This window comes from Vombatus ursinus, unplaced genomic scaffold (genome assembly GCF_900497805.2).
Source record: "Vombatus ursinus unplaced genomic scaffold, bare-nosed wombat genome assembly UNPS02014832.1, whole genome shotgun sequence".
Lineage (NCBI taxonomy): Eukaryota > Metazoa > Chordata > Mammalia > Diprotodontia > Vombatidae > Vombatus > Vombatus ursinus.
In genome coordinates, this window is record NW_020954610.1 from 31,574,876 (window position 1) to 31,580,946 (window position 6,071).

At 34.0% G+C, this 6,071-nt stretch overlaps 1 pseudogene; it reads right to left on the bottom strand.

Moving 5' to 3' along the window:
• Positions 1-3,715: 3,715 nt before the first annotated feature.
• On the bottom strand, positions 3,716-4,022 carry LOC114026073 (annotated as a pseudogene).
• Positions 4,023-6,071: the final 2,049 nt, after the last annotated feature.

Here is a 6,071-nt window from a genome sequence, read left to right on the forward strand (position 1 = left end):
GATCTGATAGATATAAGGTGGCACCTTGGAGTTGTTTAATTTGCATTTCTCTAATGAATAGTGATTTAGAACATTTTTTCATATGACTATAGATAGCTTTAATTTCTTCATCTGAAAACAGCCTATCCTTTGACGATTTTTCAAATGGGGAACGACTTGTGTTCTTATAAATTTGACTTACTTCTCTATATGTTTTAGAAATGAGGCCTTTATCAGAGACACTGGTTATAAAATTTTTTTCCAGTTTTCTGCTTCCCTCCTAATCTTGGTTGCATTGGCTTTGTTTGTGCAAAAACTTTTTAATTTACTGTAATCAAAAATTTCCATTTTGCATTTCATAATGTTCTCTATCTCTTGTTTGGTCATAAAATCTTCCCTTCTCCATAGATCTGACAGGTAAACTATTCCTTGCTCTCCTAATTTGCTTATAGTATCACCCTTTTATGTCTAAATCATGTACTCATTTTGACCTTATTTTGATATACAGTCTAAGATACTAAGATACTATAATACTAAGATACTATGGTCTGCCATACTATTTTCTAGTTTTTCCAGTAGTTTTTGTTAAATAGTGAGTTCTTATCCAAGAAGCTGGAGACTTTGGGCTTATCAAAAAGTAGATAACTGTAGTAATTGACTACTGTGTCTTGTGCACATAACCTATTCCACTGACCTACCACTCTATTTCTTGGTCACTATCAAGTAGTTTTAATGATTGTTGCTTTATAATACACTTTTAGATCTGGTATGACCAGGCCAACTTCCTTACATTTCTTTTCATTATACAAATCCAAAACATCCAAAATCTTGATATTTTGGATGAATTTTGTTATTATTTTTTCTAGCTCCACAAAGTATCTTTTTTTTTTTTTTGGTATTTAATTAGTATGGTACTGAGTAAGTAAATTAATTTAGGTAGAATTGTCATTTTTATTATACTAGCTCAGCCTACCCATGAGCAACTGATGTTTTTCCTATTATTTAGATCTAACTTTATTTGTATGAAAAGTGTTTTGTAACTGTGTTTATATAGTTACTGGGTTTGTCTTGGCAGGTAGACACTCAAGTATTTTATACTGTTTACAGTTACTTTGAATGGAACTTTTTTTCCATCTCTTGCTGCTGGGCTTTGTTTGTAATATATATAGAAATGTTGATAATTTATGTGGGTTTATTTTATATCCTGCAACTTTGCTAAAGTTAATTATTTCAAGTAGTTTTTTATTTGATTTTCTAAGATTGTCTAATTATACCATCATATCATCTGAGAAGAGCAATAGCTTTGTTTCTCCATTGCATATCCTAATTCCTTCAATTTCCTTTTCTTTTCTTATTGCTAAAACTAACATTTGTAATACAATATTGAATAACAGTGTTGATAATGGACATCTTTGTTTCACCCCTGATCTTTTTTTTTAAATTAATTTAATTTTAGTTTTCAACATTCACTTCCATAAGCTTTTGAGTTTTAAATTTTCTCCCCAGCTCTGCCCAGCTCCCTCCTCAAGAAGGCATACAATCTGATATAGGCTTTACACACACACACACACACACACACACACACACACACAAGTATATACATATACATTCCTATTAAACATTTTCACATTACACATGTTGTAAAGAAGAATTGCAACCAATAGGAGGAACCACAAGAAAGAAGAAACAAAACAAAACAGAAGAGAAAAAAAGACTTTTGGAGATGTCTTAGATCCTTGCATTGCTGAGAAGACCTATGTCTATGAAAGTTAGTCATTGCACAATGTGGCTATTACTGTGTACAATGTCCTCCTGGTTCTGCTTACTTCACTCAGCATCAGTCTGCACAAGTCTTTCCAGGTTTTTCTGAAGTCTGCCTGTCATCATTTCTTATAACACAATAGTATTCCATTACATTCATATACTGCAACTTGTTCAGCTATTCCCCAATTGATGGGCATCACCTCAATTTCCAGTTCTTTGTCACCACAGAAAGAGTTGCTATAAATATATGTATATTTTAACATGTGGGTCCTTCACCGCTGATATTGCTGGAAATGCTTCTAGCTTATCCCAATTACATATAATCCTTGCTGATGGTTTTAGGTAGATGCTACTTATCATTTTAAGGAAGACTTCATTTATTCTTTTGCCCTCTAGTGTTTTTAATAAGAATATATGTTGTATTTTGTTAAATGCTTTTTCTGTATCTATTGAGATAATCATATGATTTCTGACACATTTTTTTTACTGATAAGGTAAATTATGCTGATAGTTTTCCTAATATTGAATCAGTCCTGCATTCCTGACATAAATCTCACCTGGTCATAGTGTATTATCCTCATGATAAGTTGCTGTAATCTCTTTGCTAATACTTTATTTAAATTTTTAATCAATATTCATGAGGGAAATTGGTCTATAATTTTCTTTTCCAGTTTTGGCTTTTCCTGTTTTAGGTATCAGAGCCATATTTATATCATAAAAAGCATTTGGTAGAACTTCTTCACCTATTTTCCCCAAATAGTTTATATAGTATTACAATAAATTTTTCTTTAAATGTTTCATATAATTCACTTGTGTATACATTTGGCCCTAGAGAGTTTTTCTTAGGGGGTTCATTGGTGGCTTGTTCAATATCTTTTTCTGAAATGAGTTTATTTAAATATTTTATTTCCTCTTGTATTAATCTGGGCAATTTATATATTTTTTGTAAATATTTATCTATTTCACTTAGATTGTCAGGTTTATAGGTTTACAGTTGGGCAAAATAGCTTCTAGTTATTGTTTTAATTTCCTCTTCATTGGTTGTGAAATTCACCCTTTTCATTTTTGATATTGGTAATTTGGTTTCTTTCTTTTTTTTAAATCAAATTAATCAAAGGTTTGTCTATTTTTTTCATAAAACCAGCTCTTATTTATTAATTCAATAGTTTTCTTAATTTCAGTTTTATTAATCCTCCCTTTGATTTTCAGAATTTCTAATTTGGTATTTAATTGGGGATATTTATTTCTTTTTCTATGTCTAGCTTTTTTTTGCCTGCTCAATTCATTGATCTCCTCTTTCTCTATTTTATTTGTGTAAGCATTTAGAGATATAAAATTTCTCCTAAGAACTGCTTTGGCTGCATCCCATAAATTTTGGTATGTCATCTCATTACTGTCATTCTCTCTGATGAAGTTGTCAATTATTTCTGTAGTTTGTTGCTTGACCCCATTCTTTCTTTAGGATTTGATTTTTTAATTTCCAATTAATTTTTAATCTATCTTTCCATGGCCCTTTATTACATGTAATTTTTATTGCATCATAATCTAAAAATAATCTTAAAATTTCTGTCTTTCTGCATTGGATTGTGATGTTTTTTATGCCCTAGTACATGGTCACTATTTGCTTTGGTGCCATGTACATAGTCAGAAAACAAACAAACAAGCAAACATGTATTCCTTTCTACACTCATTCAAATTTCTCCAGAAATTTACCATATCTAACTTTTCTAAAATTCTATTCACCTCCTTAATTTGTTTTCTTTTCTTTCTTCCTTTTTTTTTGTGGCTGTAATTATGACCATTCCTTTATTAGGACTGCTGAACAAAATTTTTAAACAGCCATTCATGATCAAAATTCTCTGGTTGATAAAACCAATTTAAATAGGATTGTTATGATACATGTAAAAAAAGAAAAGCAATCTCATCGTGAGAGACACCTCCTTTTTATAATAAATAAGATAGCAGACAGTTATTACTCATTGGTGGCCTTTTTAAGGTATGCTATCAAGTCTGCCCTTTCTCCCTTCTTCTTAATGCCTGTGAAGATCATTTCAGTTCCAGGGATGTACTTCTTGGGGTTTTCCAAGTATTCCATCAGTGTATCCTCTCCCTTTGTTCTCATTGGCATCTGTGTAGGAGAAGTTGGGAGACTGGTCAGTCTTTCGGCCAAAGAGGCCACTCAGATTGGGCCCCATCTTGTGCTTGCCCCTCTTCTCAATGGTGCGGCACTGGGCACACTTCTGAACAAAGATCATCTTGCCCTTCTCCATGTCACCCATGGTGAATTTGGCTTGGCCCACAGCCCTGCGCTCACCTGTTCCATTGCCGCTGGTCTGACTCCACTTCCTCTCTTTAATTTCTTTATTTTTTATTTTGTGGTTAGATTTATCTAGTTCTTTGAGGGAGAGTTTGAGGTCCCCCACTTGCATAGTTTGGCCATCTATTTTTTTTTTTCTTGTAACTCACTTAACTTCTTTTCTAAGAATTTGGATGCTATACCACTTGGTGAATACATGTTTAGCATTGATATATTGATATTACTTCATTGTCTATGGTGTCTTTTTAGCAGGCTGCAGTTTCCTTCCTTATTTCTTTTAATTAGACCTATTTTTGTTTTTGTTTTGTTTGAAATTAGGATTGCTGCTACTTTTTTTTTTTTTACTTTTGTGGAAGCATGTATTCTGCTCTAGTTTTTTACCCTTTGTCTGTATCTTTCTGCATCAAATGTGTTTCTTGTTAACAACATATTGTAGAGTTATGGTTTGTAATCCACTCTATTATCCACTTCCATTTTATGGGGGAGTTCATCCCATTCACATTCACAGTCATGATTACTCTGTCTTTCTCTCCATCCTATTTCCCCCCAATTTGTGCTCTTTTCTCTCATTTTACCCTTTTCCTCCTCTGCAGTGTTTTGCTTTTGACCACCACTTCCCTCAGTCACTCCTCCCTTCTATCAGCTCCTCTCCCTTTTCTTTCCCCTTTCTCCTTGACTTAATAATCCTGGAATTTGGCTACAATATTTCTTGCAGTTTTCATTTTGGGATTTCTTTTAGGAGGTGATTGGTAGATTCTTTCAATTTCCACTTTAACCTCTTGTTCTGGGACATCAGAACAAGATAATTTCTTGAAAGATACTATCCAGGCCCTTTTATTTTTTTAAATCATGGCTTTCAGGAAGTTCAATAATGGTTTTCTTTTATTTTTATCTTTTATTAATTTATTTATTTTTAGTTTTCAACATTTACTTCCACAAGATTTTGAGTTCCAAATTTTCCCCCATCTCATCCCTCCCCCCACCCAAAGATGGCATGCATTCTGAATACCCCTTCCCCTAATCTGCCCTCCCTTCTGTATCTCCCCCACTTCTTGTATCCCCTTCCCATTCAATTTTCTTCTAGGGAAGGATAGATTTCTATACCCCATTTCCTATATATCTTATTTCCCAGTTGCATGTGAAAACAATTTTTTAACATTTATTTTTAAAACTTTGGGTTTCAAATTTTCTTCCTGTGTCCCTCCCCAACCATCCTCATTGAGAAGGCAAGCAACTTGATGCATGTTATCCATGTGCAGTCATGCAAAACACTTCCACAGTAGTCATGCTGTGAAAAACTAAGTACATTTCCCTTCATCCTATCCTGCCCCCCATTTATTCTATTCTGTCTTTTGACCTTGTCCCTCCTGAGAAGTGTTTACTTTTGAAGTTTTACTTTTGGGTCTCCTTTAGCAAGCTGTTAACTTGTTTTTCATGATTTTCTTGTATGTCTCTCATTTCTCTTCCCAATTTTTCCTCTACTTCTCTTACTTACTTCTCAAAATCCTTTTTGAGCTCTTCCGTGGCCTGGGACCAATTCATATTTTTCTTGGAGGCTTTCGATGTAGGAACTTTGACTTTGTTGCCTTCTTTTAGTTGTATGTTTCAATATTCTTTGTCACCAAAGAAGATTCTATGGTATGACTTTTTTTTGGTGAAGTTTGCTCATGATCCCAGCCAATTACTTGAGTTTTAAACTCTTTGTTAAAGTAGGGCTCTGCTTCCAGTGTGGGGAATATACTGTCCCAAACTTTGGGGATTTTGTGTAGCTCTTTTCAGAGATAATGCTATGGACCTGTAAATTTTCAGTTATTTCAAGGTGGTATGATAAGGGGCGAAGTGTTTACTCCTTTCCTGGCCTGTGCTCTGGTCTATGAGTGACCACAAGCACTCTTTTTTTGCCTTGGAACTGTGAGGAGGATTTCCTCTCCACCATCCTCACAAGCTCCACCACACCATTGTTCCTCCTCACCCCAGGACTCCACCCAAAACTGTGACCCAGATCTAAGCA